We start from the raw sequence: 17419 nt of genomic DNA, 5'->3' as shown, positions 1-17419 counted from the left end.
CAACAATATCAGTTAACGTTCTTCTTTGAGTGATTGTACATGTCCATTGCACTGTAGGTACATATGCACCCAGTACACGGTTGTCAGAGATTTTTCCCTCAGAAAAACAGGGATTGCAGGGAGTTAAGCTGGAAGCAATGCAATCCCACAGAGCAGTTTAGAACGTTTAATAAAATTCTACTTGTTCATCTTAATCTGCATTCAGCTTCACTCCTTGCAAATGAAACAGTATCCTAGCAATGCTAAAATGACAGGATAAAATGGGACACAGCTATATTGAAATTGGATTCTCAACTGGATGTCCTCAACACTGTTGTAATGTTAGTGTATAAGGAATCTAAAAAAGCAAATACAATCCAGCAGTTGATCCAGTAGGAGGAAGAGGTGTTATTCCCTCTGAGACAGAATTTGTTTTCACTGTAGCAAGTCTTATACAATATCTTAACTGTGGGTTTTAATGCTTGTGGGGGAGGGTATGCACAAGAGAGTGCCACATGTACAGCATGCTTCCCTCTGTTTTCACTCACCCATTTGAATTCAAAGAATGAGCTTCCCAGCCAAGAGACTTGCTCACTGTATCTTATCATCTCCGCTTGTGTATAATCTAACTAAAAGCTGTTGTGAGGCTTGTGTCAAACGCCTATAAAGTCACAAACTAGGAGCATTGAGCTGAAGTGTAATACACACCTCTCATTTAGCTTGCTGGGGGTGTGTGGCAAAGAATTGTTATTTATACTGCAGCACACAGTGGTGTTCGAACAATTTTTGTAGTGGGGGGCGCTGAAAGTCATTGAACAAAACTGTAAACCCTGAATATGATGGAAACAACTTCAAGCCCGGGGGTGCTGCCACACCCCCATCATCCCTAGTTCCAGCACCCCTGATGGCACACACACTTTTCAGACAAATAAGAGAAGACCTAGTCTGAATAGCTAATCATCTAAATTTAGGCAGATATTTTAAATTGATCATGGGGGTGGTGAAGAGATAGCTGTAAATTAGAGGAAAGGGGAAAAATTGCTTTCCATCTCTATCAAGATTCAAGTTCTAATACTGTATTATAAGCTGTATAATATACTGCTTTACAATGGGGTGTTTTTTTCTTATCCTTTAGTGTCTGTCTTTTATCTCATTGATTAGGATAACAATGAGAAACTGACCTAGTAAGACAATTGAGTTGTAAAGAGTGTTCTGTAGGAATAACTTGTGCTGGCAAGGTTGTGCAAACTAGAAAAAACAGGGTGTGCCTAATGTAAAAATATCTACTTCATCCAGCAGTTACATCTTCCCATATATGGCTACTGTTATACCTCGCATGCCAGATAGACAAGCGGCTGCACAGTTTGTTATTGAGATAACAGCCCTGAGGACAGGAGAGAGAATGATGAGCCACCTTCCGAACAGATTTGAACTGGTGTGAGATAATGGTACAAATGTATTTTAGAAACTGGTCTAAACTAGCCCATAAGAAAGAGTGGTAGGTGTGGATTCAGAAAAAGACAGTCACATGCTAAGGAGAAAGGGAGCTGGACTAACCAGAAACTGTGGCTGCAACTGCCTGCGAAACAAATACCATGAGGATTCATTATGAGGCAGCTTTGCCCAAAGAAGAGGGTCAGAGACAGAACTTTGCAGCCATGCTGTAGGTATTATTTCATATTTCTAACTTAAAGCTCTATCTCTTTTAGTGATACGTTAGTCTGGGGAGTAGTTATGTTTACTTAACTTTATTTGGTTATTTTTTCTCTCTGTTTTTAATGAAGGCAAACTGACTTTGCAACGAGTGACAAGTATGGTGCAAAAAGAATGAGGATTACTTGTGGCACCTTAGAGACTAACAAATTTATTTGAGCATAAGCTTTCGTGGGCTAAATCCACTTCATCGGATGCGTTCAGTGGAAAATACAGTGGGAAGATATAGATATATATATATATATATATACACACACACAGAGAACATGAAAAAATGGGTGTTGCCATACCCGCTTTAACGAGAGTGATCAGTTAAGGTGAGCTATTATCAGGAAATTATCCTATTACCTGAGGAAAAAAACAAAAAACAAAAAAAACACCTTTTGTAGTGATAATCAGGATGGCCCATTTCCAACAGTTGAAAGAGGGTGTGAGTAACAGAAGGGGGAAAAAATAAGCATGGGAAAATAGTTTTACTTTGTGTAATGACTCATCCATTCCCAGTCTCTATTCAAGCCTAAGTTAATTGTATCCAGTTTGCAAATTAATTCCAATTCAGCAGTCTCTCGTTGGAGTCTGTTTTTGAAGCTTTTTTGTGAAGGATAGCCACTCTTAGGTCTGTAATCGAGTGACCAGAGAGATTGAAGTGTTCTCCAACTGGTTTTTGAATGTTATAATTCTTGACGTCTGATTTGTGTCCATTTATTCTTTTACGTAGAGACTGTCTGGTTGGCCAATGTACATGGCAGAGGGGCATTGCTGGCACATGATGGCATATATCACATGGTAGATGTGCAGGTGAATGAGCCTCTGATAGTGAGGCTGTTGTGATTAGGTCCTATGATGATGTCCCCTGAATAGATATATGGGACACAGTTGGCAAAAGGCTTTGTTGCAAGGATAGGTTCCTGGATCAGTGGTTCTGTTGTGTGGGTGTGGTTGCTGGTGAGTATTGCTCAGGTTGGGGGGGTGTCTGTAAGCAAGGACTGGCTGTCTCCCAAGATCTGTGAGAGTGATGGGTCGTCCTTCAGGATAGGTTGTAGATCCTTGATGATGTGTTGGAGAGGTTTTAGTTGGGGCTGAAGGTGATGGCTAGTGGCGTTCTGTTCTTTTCTTTGTTGGGCCTGTCCTGTAGTAGGTGAATTCTGGGTAATCTTCTGGCTCTGTCAATCTGTTTCTTCACTTCAGCAGGTGGGTATTGTAGATGTAAGAACGCTTGATAGAGATCTTGTAGGTGTTGTCTCTGTCTGACAGGTGGAGCAAATGTGATTGTATCTTAGAGCTTGGCTGTAGACAATGGATCATGTTGTGTGGTCTGGATGAAGCTGGAGGCATGTAAGTAAGTATAGCGGTCAGTAGGTTCCGATATAGGGTGGTGTTTATGTGACCATCGCTTATTAGCACTGTTGTGTCCAGGAAGTGGCTCTCTTGTGTGGACTGGTCCAGGCTGAGGTTGATAGTGGGATGGAAATTGTGAAATCAAGGTGGAATTCCTAAATCATTGGTGGAAATATCTGTTAGAGAAGGAAAACTGACTTCTGACCATAAGGATGGCAGAAGCAACGCAGAAGCAATAACCTAGATCCTGGCTGAAGGCAGAGAGAAATCCTGAAGATGAGGCAGAGAACTAGATTTGGTGACAAAAACAACCAATAAATTTGTTAGTCTCTAAGGTGCCACAAGTACTCCTGTTCTTTTTGCGGATACAGACTAACACGGCTGCTACTCAAAAACAACTTTGAATTTCCATTCTCTTTCAATAACTTGCAGTTCATACAGTCAATGATGACTGCTGTATTTGAGTGGAGAGTTCATTTTCTGTATTGATGATCAAAGGATTTAACTGAGACTACAAGACCAAGAAATTATGCTAAGTAAAAATGCATTAGCAACTCTGTTTAGAGCAAATGGTTCTGGAAGCAACTCATTTTTCAGAGTGAGGGAATAATTCAGGTCACTCATAGAAACTCACTGCAGGACTCTGAGTCACCTAAAAGATGAGGGAGTGGATTTATGTTTGTCTAGGTATAGCTGAATCATAGAATCATAGAATATCAGGGTTGGAAGGACCTCAGGAGGTCATCTAGTTTAACCCCCTGCTCAAAGCAGGACCAATCCCCAACTAAATTATCCCAGCCAGGGCTTGTCAAGCCTGACCTTGAAAACTCTAAGGAAGGAGATTCTACCACCTCCCTAGGGAACCCATTCCAGTACTTCACCACCCTCCTAGTGAAAAGTTTTTCCTAATATCCAACCTAAACTTCCCCACTGCAAATTGAGACCATTACTTCTTGTTCTGATTTACTGCACAATCACTTGAATCCCACTCATTGCCTCAAGGAAGAAAGGTTATTCTGCAGAATGGCTCATCTGGAAGGAGGGATAGAACCAATAATTTTATTTGTTCTGAGTCTATAGTGCCCTTCATCCCAAAGAATTCTAGAGCCTTCTGATAAACTCTACAAAGAAATCCCAGCCTTTGTAAAAGTGCTGGGGCATGAGTCCAAAGCACTACCTTTTTGCAGTGAGGAGGAATTTTAGCCCCGTACTAACTCATCAGGGCACTGTAATTTCTACTATTACACAGAAAGTATCTAGAGAACTTTTGGTTTTGAGGTTTCCTCTTCAAACCATTATCAAGAAAACTGCATGAAACTCATCTGCTTTGAAAAAATAAATGTCTGAGCTGACCCCATGGAGATTGAACTCATGATTTAAGGGAATCTATTGTAAGTACTTCATACTTGATGCTTAGATCACAAAATTACTGTAATAGGTACAAAACACGAGGAGGCAATAGAAACGTAACAAACTTCTGTAATACTCTGCTCCTTTGGGCTTGGCAATAGGAACGGGACAAGAACAGGACTACCCTTTCTAAGCAATAGCTGCCATATCTTTTTGCCTAACCCACTCCAATTCATGCAGTCCCCAGGTCATACAATCCAGTAGAGTCCCACAATGCTCGGTGCTGCACCATGAGCTGTGGAATACGTGTTGCTGGTTTGCAGAGATCACACTTCTCAAAATGGCTAAGTGATGGATGAGGTGCTGTGATCTCCCCAGAGACTTCTTAGGTAGGATCAAAATGGGCAGAGCTCGTGTTGTGTGGGAAGTGTCATCTTAATGATGCATTCTTGTTTTTCTCATGTAATGCTACATGTCTTGTAAGAGGACCTTAGCGCTGCATTTCTTGGTTTTTCAGATGTTTTGGGAATTATCACATTCTGAAAGGGTACAAGGAGCACAGACAGTGCTGAGTTACTACAACCTTAACTCCATGTTAAATATTTTTGCTTATGAAGTTGTGTTTGGTTGCCCACTGGATGCTGATAGTCACATTTGCTATTGCATACTTTTGAAAAAGAGGTACTGTGAAACACCTAATAAAAGTTATTGACGCGATCAGGGAAGAGGAAAAATAAGCAGAATGTTTGGCTGCCTATTTAATAAAATATGAGAGCCCAAATTAAACTAACTAGGTATAAAAAATGAAGCTGACAGTTAAGCAAGGTTTGCATTTAAATGCATTAAGAGAATGAAGCTGTTCTTTACAGTCACTGGAAACCAGTCAGAGAAACACCTGTCTGAGGTAAGCCAGTACTTAGCATATTTCACAGTGATCTTATGAGAAAAGCTGCTGTCTTAATTGATTATTAACGAATAAATTACTGCACAAAGTGTTCTAATGCAAAACTCAACTTTCTCTCTCCCCACCCTCCAGATTCAGTCATGAAGATCAAATAGTTGTTTAATATTCAACTGTTGCTTCCTGTGAAGGTATATCTCATAAGAATTATTTACCTTTAAATGCAACACCTTATTAAATATTGTAAATGTATGGTATTGTGAATGGACTTTCTGGCCAAGGATGAAAACCATGATCTGATGGGCATAACATTGTAAACAGGTATGCAAAGTCTGATGGGTTAAAGGATTTTACCTGAGGCCAGACTGACATCCATAAGATATTTAAGTATTTTTGTTTTTAAATTAAACCTTTATTATTATTATTTGCCCTTCTGCTAGTGAAAGCATGACAGATTATGTTGTTTTACAGTGTTTTAAAAGATTTTCTGTTAGAATACCTAGTTGTAAATTATTTTGCTTACAGGACTAGCAAATGGAACTTCTGGATCTGAAGAATAAATTGCTATAACAGCCGGTATATAGATGTACAGGATTAAGTAGAGCACATTTATTTTCAGCTGTGTTTTTGCTATGAACTAGAAAAGTGCAGACAAACCTTGACTACCCTGTAGGACTAAAGACAACTTTGCTATTAACCTAGTTAGTGTTTATACCAATCCCACTCTTGGTATAGTGAATGCATCCGATGAAGTGAGCTGTAGCTCACGAAAGCTTATGCTCTAATAAATTTTGTTAGTCTCTAAGGTGCCACAAGTACTCCTTTTCTTTTTGCGAATACAGGACTAACACGGCTGCTACTCTGAAACCTGTATGACCATAATGTACTTTAAAATAAGAACTGGGTATAATAAGCACCTGCAATTGATGCAATTTATCTGTGTTGATACATTTCAAAATTGAACACAAATATTACCACAACTATGGCCTACATGTGCCTCTTGATATAATAAGGATTATGAATTAGGAAGCGCTTGAAACACACAAAATTGTATTTAAAAATGCACATCAAGTTTCTTTATTTCAACACACTCTTATTGTAATTGTCATTCTCTAGCCTCTGTGAATAACAAACCAGATGATGCTAAAGAGAGAACACTCTGACAGTGATAAGGCATTTTCAAGTCAGGGAACTGATTGCTACCTGAAAGTATTTGCCCTCCAGTTGCATCACTGTTTTAAAAGTGTTTTTAGGTAAAGGCTTTTTGAGTTTGTTCAGGGAGGGGACTTCTAAAAGAAGTCTAGAAAAAATGGAACAAGAAGTTTTGGGAGGGAAGGTATTGTGTGGAGGAGGAGAGGAAAGAGTGAAAGAATACCCTCAAAGATTTGCAACATCTCAAGTGCAACAGGAGATGGGCATTACTGGATGATTTTTGCTATGGCTTGAACTGGTTATATTTTAAAAGGACACTATCAGCTTCAAATCTAGCCAATGTAAAAAAAAATAGTTGGCAGTTACAGTTACTACAAATATTCTGGAGTCCCCTGTGACGGGAACATGTTGTTAAAATAAGAGGTTTGTTATTCATAATTTAGGGTGAGAGTTTGTCACAGACTTCACAGATTCTGCAACTTTCCATGACTTCTGGACTTCTGCAGCCTGCCGGTGTGCCTGGCCTGGGGATAGCTCAGGACCGGATTAACCATTAGGGCTCATAAGGCTATAGCCCTTCTATTTTTTGGCCCTACTAGTCAGGCAGGGGGTTCGGTCAGGGCTGGGTGATGGGGGAGGGACGGATGCTTGCTCACACAGCCCTGCTGGAGTGCTTCTGCCAGCCAGAAAGGCAAAGTAGCCGCCTGTGGCTTGGAAGGAGCTCAGCCAACAGCTTGTTGCTTCCGCTCCCTCCCATCTGCTTCTCCCCCACACTGCAGGAACACACTGCAGCTATCAGGTTACCACTGGTGACCAGACACGGGAACTCGTGTCAGCCATGGGTGTAGTCTGAGCAGGCCATTGTGTTCCTCCCCACCCCCGATTTCTCCAGAGCTCTGCTTAGCTGTCAGGGAGGGAAGAAGCTCCCTCTGCCCTCTCCTTGGCTGAGGCTGGCAGGCAGCTCCTGGGTCCCAGTGCCCATCCCTGTCATCTTCTACGTGTGCCTGGTCCCGTTTCTGGACAACTGGCGAGTGCCTATTGGGGGGCAAAGGGACGGAGAGGCAGTACCAGAGCAGTAGGGTGGGAAGCTTGCACAGAACCTGCACACACACTATCCATCTCCAGCCAGAACTATTGCCTCTCCCATGTATAAGGAACAAATTCCCACACATTTGTAGGAAAAACAACAAAACATCCCATTCTGGTTACCAGTACGTTAACTTTTACAGTACCTTCCAGTGAAGGGCTTCAGATTTATGATGCACTGTGTTCAATACTATATTGAACCGTACTAAAAATCAAAGAAATCCAATTTTTTTCTTGGATGTATTTTTTCTGTACTGGGATGCCCAGACAACCAAGTTCTTTCCTTATGCTCAGTCTAGTTCCACAGGCCAATGCATCTTTGTACTTTTAAGGGGTTGCAAAAGCACTGGAGGACGCTCAATACACAGTGTTGTAGTTTTTTCCTCCCTTCTCCCTCAAGGATTTTAAATCCACTCTTAGCAAGCTATGATAGAAAAGAGTGGCTGAATAGGCTTAAAGGCAGGTTCTATCCATTTTGCTGGTTCTCTAGCAGTTCAATCCATCATAAAAGTACCTCACTTTTTTTTTTTTTTGAATTTCATTCCAAAACTTAAAGCTAAATAAACCTGAAGTTACTCTCATTTTTCTGCCCAACTCAAAACTAACTTCTTTCCCAAATGGAAAATGTTGGATAGCATGGAATGTGATTCAAGAAGGGACTGAGAACACAGGCCAATTCCTACGACAGCTAACACCTGTGTAGCCTTATTGACTTCAGGGAGAACAGATTTTTTGCCCACAAAAATAGATTTTGGTCCCTTCTGCTTTTTCACATCTGGTATAAGCAGAATCTCATTCACTTTCCTCCCCTAACTTTGAGCACTTTAAGGAAAAAAATAAACAAGTCTGCTTGATTTACATATGCAAATTGAAACAGGAAGCTCTCCTTCTTTCTTACACCAGCCTTAAACAAACAAACAGGCCTGATGTAACAAGCAAGGGTGTCACAACAGCAGCCTTGGTTGGACTGTTCTTTTGAAAGATCCTTAATGGTTCTTTTAAGATGCAGATTTTCACTGAAGTCTTTTTGTTCAGGGGGGCAGAGAACACAAAGGGAATAGCTCTGTTTTGTCAACTCCTATTCATTCAAAAGCTGAAGGCTTTAGCTTGTTGGTTCAATGTTTGTACAGTGATTTTGAAGAGCTAACATAGGATAGACGTGCTAAATATTATGACTGGGCAACCATTTTAAAGATCTGTGTCATTTCTAAGCTGTTATCTTTTTCTTACAAAAAGCTTAAAACAAACAAACGCAAAGTGAAGGGGGCTGGGGCACACAGAACTCATGCTTAACACATTCTAGAATAGATAATACTTAGTCCTGCCATGAGTGCAGGAAACGGACTAGATACCGCTCGAGGTCCCTTCCAGTCCATGATTTTATTCTAATGTGAAAGAGCTTGGTGACAGAATTGCCTGATGTTGTGAATAATTGGAGATTAACTTACAATTAGGGATCATCCCACAATAATATTTGGGTTCAATGTAAAACAGTAATTTCATTGTCCTCAGCCAGTGCAACACTGGGAGGCAGCTTTCAGAGCAAAGACAGCTTAAAATACACTGCCACCAATGTAATTTTCCCACTACTACTACTTTTACTTCCATGGATTTTACACCTGCGTGGTTTTCTTTTACATAATAAAAGCTGGCTGCATGTCAGAGTGAGATAGGGTATGTTGGTGTACTGTAGACAGAGTCCATAGCTTTGGGAAAAACCCTGCAGGCTTGGCTTTGGCACTGTGACATGGGAGGGTTGAGGGCAGAAGCACAAGGTGAAAGAGTTGAGCAGCATGGGGAATGTGCAGTGTTCACCCTCATGCAGAAGCGCACTCCATTACTAGGAGGAAGGAGGCCTAAGAGAAGGACAGTGTAGCATCCTTCAGGCTACCTCTTACTCAGAAGTATCTGTTTGAAGAATTGAGTGTAGTAAGAGTAGAATAAACTTGTTAATTTTACATAAATAAATAATATGTATGTAGAGAAATGTTTGATGACTTCATAATTTTTTTTGCAATATGTAATTCAGACTTAGGCCCTTCCCTCTCATTAGCCTTAGGCCCCTCATAACCTTAATCGAGCCCTGTCTCGGGCCACTGCAACCCCCGCCCCAGCAGCTGAGTTTGGGTGTGGGAGGGGGCAGGAGGTTGGGGCATGGGACGGGGTGAGGTGGGCTCTGGGCAGCGCTTCCATGGATGGCTCCCTGGAAGCAGCGACATCTCCCTCACTCAGCTCCTAGGCGGGGGCGTGGCCAGGCAGCTCTGCATGCTGCCTCCACCTGCAGGCACCGCACCTGCAGCTCCCATTGGCCACTGTTCCCAGCCAATGGGAGCTGCGAAGTCAGCGCTCTAGGCGGAGGCAGAGGGTAGAGTTGCCTGGCCACACCTCTACCTAGGAGCTAATTGAGGGGGATGTTGCCACTTCTGGGGAATCCCCCAGGTAAGCACCACCCAGAGCCCACCTCACCCCATCCCATGCCCCAACCCCCTGCCCCCTCCCACACCCAAAGCTGTGCTGCTGCTGCTGGGGGCGGGGGGGGGGAGAGCACAGAACCAGGTAGGGAGCTTGCTGGCTCCACCCCCTCCAGCACCAACAGGGGTCCTAGGCCACCCCCCAGCACCCACCCAAGTTTTAGTCAGGGCATATAGTAAAAGTCATGGACTTTTTGTTTACTGTCAGTGACCTGTCCGTGACTTTTACTAAAAATACCTGTGACTAAAACGTAGCCTTATTCATAATCTACCTTGTTTCCCATATGACGTCCATCACTGAGATATCTGAGTATCCAATATTAGGTCTGATCTGTACCCCGTATGCTAGCAAAGTTCCTCTTCAAATGAACAGAATTCTTGCTTGACTGAAGTGTATAGAATCTATTTAAACAGAACAACTGACATATCTAAACACAATTTTAAATTATAAATAGCACTTTAATTAAAAACACACATCTTTAATAATTGCAGGAAATCCCTTTTGCTTTTATGAGCTAACTCAAGGACAGTAATAAAAATCTAATAATCCATTTTTATTTAATGTTGATAATAGGATTTCCTTACAGAGGCGACTAGAATGCAATAGGAAAAGGTTAAAGTAATGCAATATCTTTTAAAAATTTCACTATGATTATCTTATCAAGTGCACACATCTGATAGTTATATTTATAGAATTTAAAGCAACTTTTAACATATTAAAACCTTGAACAAACTATTTGAATTAACATGCATTGAGCTTTAATACCTGAAATTAATTGTTCTCTTTGAGCCTGAGCCAAATCCCATTGATTTCGTAGGCTTTGGATCAGGCCCTTACCAGCATGCTAATGAAACATGGTCTGCAAAGGTGACCTGCAAAGGAGAAAAAAATGCATGTGCCCTCTTTTGCTTCTTTATCATGTTTGAAGGAGAATCTGAAGATTTCATTGCCCCCTCCTCTACTCCCAGGAAAAACATTGTTTGTTCTTATAACTTGAGGAATATCAAGCTCTCTCTTCCCCCCCTTCCCCATCCTCTCCTTTTTTTTTTTTTTTAGCTGCAGATCTTCTTGGAGAATCTGAGTGAGACCTTTTCCAAGTTTCAACAGAAAGGGCAGAGTTTTGAAAGCCTCAAAGTATCACAAAATACTTTTCTCCTAAATGTTTGTCGGGGCTGAGTTAAATAGATGTTAACAAAAATATCCAAAGAGTTTTAAACAGCCTGATTAATTTTTTTTCCCCTTTGCAGCAGCTTAGATTTCACTTTATTGTGCTGTCTTTGTTCCACTAGTTATTCAGTTCACACAGCAGTCAAGACAAGGTAATCCATGTATTATAAAATCAAGCTAGCTAATAAAACAGTTCAGGCCTATTTTATACATCACAAAGAACAGCAGACATTTTCCCCTATTACAGGTCACCTTTAATAAACTATCAGGATTAAATGCAGTGTAACTGATAGCTATTGAAATTCTGACAATTTCATTAAAAATAGAAAATTTAGTTAAAAATAGGTAAATTTGTTTTTAAATGCTGTCAGAGTTTTTGCTTCCTGTGCAACAAAACTTATCTAGGCTATCTTCATCCATTTTTACACAACCACCAACAATCCACATATGAGTAAGCTAGCTAGTGTAAACAATTTAAAAAAAAATCAGGCACTTTCAAGAGAGTACAGCCAATAATTTTAGAGATCTTTAATCTTGGCATAGCCTGTTTTGCCAGTGCAATGAGCACAATTACCTTATAAGACACTATCCAGCAATGTATCCTCTATCTGTTTAACGATTAAAAAACATTAGTTAGAGTCACTGGGACAGTACTTGTTTTTAGATGCTATTTTGATTTCAATCCATTAGATGGCAGCACAAAAGGGGGTGTTTGTAAAGTAAAAAAATACTACACTGGTAATCTGATTTCAATAGCTTGAGTAAAAAGACAGCAGCAGCTAGGATCACATGTGCTTTCCACTGCTTCCTATAAAATGCTGTGTTGACTCCTAAAGCAAAGCTTTTTGCATGAGATGGCCATATGAACTAGCATATTGAGACTGAGCTTAATCTGGGAAAATGTTATATATTACATGTGCTTGCATGGCCTTTTGGAAAAAATACTTAGAACTACAAAGCTTGGAAAGGCAAATTATTCAAAATGATTCATTTATATATCACAGATCAGGTGGGTCATATCCTCAGCGTGGATGAATTGTCATAGCTCCATTGACACTGGCAGAAGCTCTGTCCCCAGCTCATACAGTTCTTCAGGTATTTGAAAGGCCAAAAGGAGCCACTCTCCTTACTACTTTATCACAAAGGGGTAAAAAGCATGAACACTAATTTATAATTAAGTGCAAATTAAAAGCCATCACATTTTTCATCTTCATTTTAGGTCTGAATAAGTGAGAGTGGCAATGTTAGGATTTCCTCAGAGATCTTTTCCATTCGGCTTAGCCAGAACACCTCTCCAGTTCTGGGATAACACTTTATCCAGCTCTCTTGAATCCAAGAAATCAGCTCAACTCTGGACTCATCACTGAGGTTTCATTATTGGCATACAATTAAACTACACTTGAGTTGATCAGGCTCAAGTGTAGCAGGTTGGTATGGAGTATACCGCACCTTCAATGTACATAATCATGAGTTAGCTTTTATACACTCTTTTACTTAATACTATTGGTTAATGTCACTTTATGATTGGTCTACTAATTTTGGTACCAGTCTCTGTACAGATAATGAACTGTCCACAAGCTACAAAGTATGCTAGTAAGCAAAGCTGCAGCTGCAAGTTTATCACACATTAACTCTTCTTACAATTTCTTTATCTAACTACATGTTATTTACAAGGCCACTTGGGACTTTATGCTTTGTCCAGTGTTAACCTCTGTTTTCTTACTTCTGTTCTGTTTTATTGTTCATGCAAGGCTTACAGGAAGGAGATTAGATGGGGATGGATGCACCAGATAGCTTTCAGCTGGATGGCATCTACATGCAGGGGTAGCCTTTGCATTCCTAAAGCAAATATTACCCTGGGATTTAAATAGTGGCTAGACATATGTATAAAGAAAAGGAGTACCGGTGGCACCTTAGAGACTAACAAATTTATTAGAGCATAAGCTTTCGTGAGCTACAGCTCACTTCATCGGATGCATTTGGTGGAAAAAACAGAGGAGAGATTTATATACACACACACAGAGAACATGAAACAATGGGTTTATCATACACACTGTAAGGAGAGTGATCACTTAAGATAAGCCATCACCAGCAGCGGGGGGGAAAGGAGGAAAACCTTTCATGGTGACAAGCAAGGTAGGCTAATTCCAGCAGTTAACAAGAATATCAGAGGAACAGTGGGGGTGGGGTGGGAGGGAGAAATACCATGGGGAAATAGTTTTACTTTGTGTAATGACTCATCCATTCCCAGTCTCTATTCAAGCCTAAGTTAATTGTATCCAGTTTGCAAATTAATTCCAATTCAGCAGTCTCTCGTTGGAGTCTGTTTTTGAAGCTTTTTTGTTGAAGTATAGCCACTCTAAGATCTGTGATCGAGTGACCAGAGAGATTGAAGTATTCTCCAACTGGTTATTGAATGTTATAATTCTTGACGTCTGATTTATGTCCATTCATTCTTTTACGTAGAGACTGTCCAGTTTGGCCAATGTACATGGCAGAGGGGCATTGCTGGCACATGATGGCATATATCACATTGGTAGATGCGCAGGTGAACGAGCCTCTGATAGTGTGGCTGATGTGATTAGGCCCTATGATGGTATCCCCTGAATAGATATGTGGACAGAGCTTGCAACGGGCTTTGTTGCAAGGATAGGTTCCTGGGTTAGTGGTTCTGTTGTGTGGTGTGTGGTTGCTGGTGAGTATTTGCTTCAGATTGGGGGGCTGTCTGTAAGCAAGGACTGGTCTGTCTCCCAAGATCTGTGAGAGTGATGGGTCGTCCTTCAGGATAGGTTGTAGATCCTTGATGATGCGTTGGAGAGGTTTTAGTTGGGGGCTGAAGGTGATGGCTAGTGGCGTTCTGTTCTTTTCTTGTTGGGCCTGTCCTGTAGTAGGTGACTTCTGGGTACTCTTCTGGCTCTGTCAATCTGTTTCTTCACCAAGGCACTGAATTTAGCCGTATAGAGTGGAAATCTGTCAACTTCATGAAAAAACTCGCACAGATACAGACAGACATCATCTTCCTCTCCAAATGCAAACAGATGGACATCATACCGAAAGGACTGAAGGTAAAAAACCATTACAATCTACATACCACACAGACTATGCTGACAGCTTGTGCCACACACTCTCAAAGAACTGCGGAACCACCTGATCAACATCCTCTACAGCAAACAGGGAAAGATTAAGAATGAGCTCTCAAAACTGGATACTCTCATAAAGAACCAACCTTCCACACAAACTTCCTCGTGGCTGGACTTTACAAAAACTAGACAAGCCATTTACAAAACACACTTTGCTTCTCTACAAAAGAAAAAGGACACTAAGCTATCTAAACTACTATATGCCACAAGGGGCCACAACAATGGTTCCCGTAACCCACCCAGCAATATTGTTAATCTATCCAACTATACTCTTAGCCCAGCAGAATAATCTGTCCTATCTCGGGGCCTCTCCTTTTGCCCCTCCCCCCCACGAACATATACTTCTGTGGGGACCTAGAATCCTATTTTCAAACGTCTTCGACTCAAGGAATATTTCCAACACACCGTCTGACCAACTATTACCCACAGAACCTTCCTGCCAACACTCACAAAGAAGATTCTGGGTGGACTCCTCCTGAAGGTCGAACAGCAGCCTGGATTTCTACATAGACTGCTTCCCGACGGCACGAGCGGAATTGTGAAAAGCAGCATCGCTTACCCCATAACCTCAGCCATACAGAACACAGTGCCATCCACAGCCTCAGAAACAACTCTGACATCATAATCAAAAAGGCTGACAGGAGGTGCTGTCGTCATCATGAATAGGTCGGAGTATGAACAAGAGGCTACTAGGCAGCTCTCCAACACCACTTTCTACAAGCCATTACCCTCTGATCCCACTGAGAGTTGCCAAAAGAAACTACAGCATTTGCTCAAGAAACTCCCTGAAAAAGCACAAGAACAAATCCGCACAGACACACCCCTGGAGCCCAGACCTGGGGTATTCTATCTGCTACCCAAGATCCATAAACCTGGAAATCCTGGACGCCCCATCATCTCAGGCATTGGCACCCTGACAGCAGGATTGTCTGGCTATGTAGACTCCCTCCTCAGGCCCTTCGTTACCAGCACTCCCAGCTATCTTCGAGACACCACCGATTTCCTGAGGAAACTACAGTCCATTGGTGATCTTCCTAAAAACACCATCCTAGCCACTATGGATGTAGAAGCCCTCTACACCAACATTCCACACAAAGATGGACTACAAGCCATCAGGAACAGTATCCCCGATACTGTCACGGCTAACCTGGTGGCTGAACTTTGTGACTTTGTCCTGACCCATAACTATTTCACATTTGGTGACAATGTATACCTTCAAATCAGCGGCACTGCGATGGGTACCCGCATGGCCCCACAGTATGCCAACATTTTTATGGCTGACTTAGAACAACGCTTCCTCAGCTCTCGTCCCCTAATGCCCCTACTCTACTTGCGCTACATTGATGACATCTTCATCATCTGGACCCATGGAAAAGAAGCTCTTGAGGAATTCCACCATGATTTCAACAATTTCCATCCCACCATCAACCTCAGCCTGGACCAGTCCACACAAGAGATCCACTTCCTGGACACTACGGTGCTAATAAGCGATGGTCACATAAACACCACCCTATATCGGAAACCTACTGACCGCTATTCCTACCTACATGCCTCTAGCTTTCATCCAGATCATACCACTCGATCCATTGTCTACAGCCAAGCGCTACGATATAACCGCATTTGCTCCAACCCCTCACACAGAGACAAACACCTACAAGATCTCTATCATGCATTCCTACAACTACAATACCCACCTGCTGAAGTGAAGAAACAGATTGACAGAGCCAGAAGAGTACCCAGAAGTCACCTACTACAGGACAGGCCCAACAAAGAAAACAACAGAACGCCACTAGCCATCACCTTCAGCCCCCAACTAAAACCTCTCCAACGCATCATCAAGGATCTACAACCTATCCTGAAGGACGAGCCATCACTCTCACAGATCTTGGGACAGACCAGTCCTTGCTTACAGACAGCCCCCCAATCTGAAGCAAATACTCACCAGCAACCACACACCACACAACAGAACCACTAACCCAGGAACCTATCCTTGCAACAAAGCCCGTTGCCACTCTGTCCACATATCTATTCAGGGGATACCATCATAGGGCCTAATCACATCAGCCACACTATCAGAGGCTCGTTCACTTGCGCATCTACCAATGTGATATATGCCATCATGTGCCAGCAATGCCCCTCTGCCATGTACATTGGCCAAACTGGACAGTCTCTACGTAAAGAATGAATGGACACAAATCAGACGTCAATTATAACATTCAAAAACCAGTTGGAGACACTTCAATCTCTCTGGTCACTCGATCACAGACCTTAGAGTGGCTATACTTCACAAAAGCTTCAAAAACAGACTCCAACGAGAGACTGCTGAATTGGAATTAATTTGCAAACTGGATACAATTACTTAGGCTTGAATAGAGACTGGGAATGGATGAGTCATTACACAAAGTAAAACTATTTCCCCATGGTATTTCTCCCTCCCACCCCACCCCCCACTGTTCCTCTGATATTCTTGTTAACTGCTGGAATTAGCCTACCTTGCTTGTCACCATGAAGGTTTTCCTCCTTCCCCCCCCTGCTGCTGGTGATGGCTTATCTTAAGTGATCACTCTCCTTACAGTGTGTATGATAAACCCCATTGTTTCATGTTCTCTGTGTGTGTATATAAATCTCTCCTCTGTTTTTTCCACCAAATGCATCCGATGAAGTGAGCTGTAGCTCACGAAAGCTTATGCTCTAATAAATTTGTTAGTCTCTAAGGTGCCACAAGTACTCCTTTTCTTTTTGCGAATACAGACTAACACTGCTACTCTGAACTAGACATATGTATATATCAATAAGTCTAGCCTAGACAGCATATTAATTAAGAGGTTAACTAAAAAAAAAAATGAAGGAAGGAAAGAACCTCATGCTTTAGGGTAAAAGGTAATTCACTGTTTGAGTTGGGAAAGAATTTTCTTTCCTTTAAAATAATTTAAATACAATAATAAGGTTTTTATACTGTCCATTCATGCATCAGGTGTGGCCACTGTTGGAATGGATGCTAAACTAGATTGATACCTGTCTGTTTTAACATGGCAGTATCCGAAGTATACATGTGGCTATATATTACCTATTTTTCACACTTGCTGTCTGGTCACCCTAGGTGTGCACATGTGTGGGTCCC

General features: G+C 41.7%; 1 long non-coding RNA gene and 1 other non-coding gene across 3 annotated transcripts in view; both read left to right on the top strand.

Moving 5' to 3' along the window:
- LOC119851077 overlaps positions 1-17419 on the top strand; it is a 35070-nt gene that overhangs the window by 506 nt on the left and 17145 nt on the right. The window contains exons 2-5 of one of the 2 annotated variants that reach the window (XR_006279368.1): positions 1276-1642; positions 5417-5472; positions 11054-12253; positions 12378-12585. This is a non-coding gene — a long non-coding RNA (uncharacterized LOC119851077). The remainder of the gene's footprint in view (positions 1-1275; positions 1643-5416; positions 5473-11053; positions 12254-12377; positions 12586-17419) is intronic. The other variant, XR_006279369.1, reaches the window with a different exon arrangement.
- On the top strand, positions 5555-5644 carry LOC119852354. The gene has a single exon (XR_005291622.1). It is a non-coding gene; the product is annotated as a small nucleolar RNA SNORD93 (small nucleolar RNA).

The sequence above is a fragment of the Dermochelys coriacea genome, chromosome 2 (genome assembly GCF_009764565.3).
Source record: "Dermochelys coriacea isolate rDerCor1 chromosome 2, rDerCor1.pri.v4, whole genome shotgun sequence".
Lineage (NCBI taxonomy): Eukaryota > Metazoa > Chordata > Testudines > Dermochelyidae > Dermochelys > Dermochelys coriacea.
Note: the sequence above shows the minus strand (reverse complement) of the source record. Positions and strands in the feature narration are given on the sequence as shown.